Below are 1112 nucleotides of genomic sequence, written 5' to 3'. Positions count from 1 at the left end.
GCAAAGACATCACTCAAAAGGAAAACTACAGACCAATATCCCTCATGAATATAGATGCAAAAATCTTCAACAAAATCCTAGCCAACAGATTGCAACAATATATCAAGAAAATCATTCATTATGACCATGTGGGGTTCATAGCAGGTATGCAAGGATGGTTCAGCATTAAAAAACAATCAACATCATCCACCACATAAATAAAACAAAGGAGAAGAACCACATGATCACATCAATTGATGCAGAAAATGCCTTTGATAAAATCCAACACCCATTTCTGATCAAAACTCTCAGCAAAATAGGAATAGAAGGGACATTTCACAACATAATAAAGGGCACTTGTGAAAAATCAACACAGCCAACATTACCCTCAACGGAGAGAGACTGAAACCATTCCTCTTGAGAATAGGAACCAGAAAAGGATGCCCTCTATCACTACTTCTATTCAACATTGTACTGGAAGTCCTAGCCAGGGCCATAAGGCAAGAAAGGGAAATCAAAAGCATCCAAATTGGTAAGGAAGAAGTCAGACTATCCCTATTTGTGAATATGATCCTATATCTAGAAAGCCCAAGAGACTCAGTCAAAAATCTACTGGAACTAATTGAGAGACTTAGCATTGTGGCAGGATACAAGATCAACATCCAAAAATCATTTGGATTCCTCTACACCAGCAAAGAGATTGCTGAAAAACAAATAAGGAAATCAATACCATTTACAATAGCTACCAAAAAAATAAAATACTTGGGAATAAATCTTCCCAGGAACACAAAAGACCTGTACAAATTAAACTATAAAAAAACTATTTCAAGAAACTGTAAGAGATCTACATAAATGGAAGAACATCCTATGCTCATGGATAGGAAGATTGAACATTGTGAGAATATCAATTCTACCCAAAGCAATCTATACATTCAATGTAATCCCAATCCAGGCCCCATAAACATTTGTTAAGGATATGGAAAAACCAGCTCTGGTAGCATAGGCTAAGACACTTGCCTGCTAACCAGACGGCTGGGGTTCAAACCCACCAGCCACTCCTCGGAAGAAAGGTTGGGCAATCCTACTTCCGTAGTGATACTGCCTCGGAAACCCAAGGAGGGGTCGCTATGAGT

The sequence above is a fragment of the Orycteropus afer genome, unplaced genomic scaffold (assembly GCF_000298275.1).
Source record: "Orycteropus afer afer isolate SDZICR_OR568_19922 unplaced genomic scaffold, OryAfe1.0 scaffold00343, whole genome shotgun sequence".
Taxonomy (NCBI): Eukaryota; Metazoa; Chordata; class Mammalia; order Tubulidentata; family Orycteropodidae; genus Orycteropus; species Orycteropus afer.
This window is presented reverse-complemented; position numbering follows the sequence as displayed.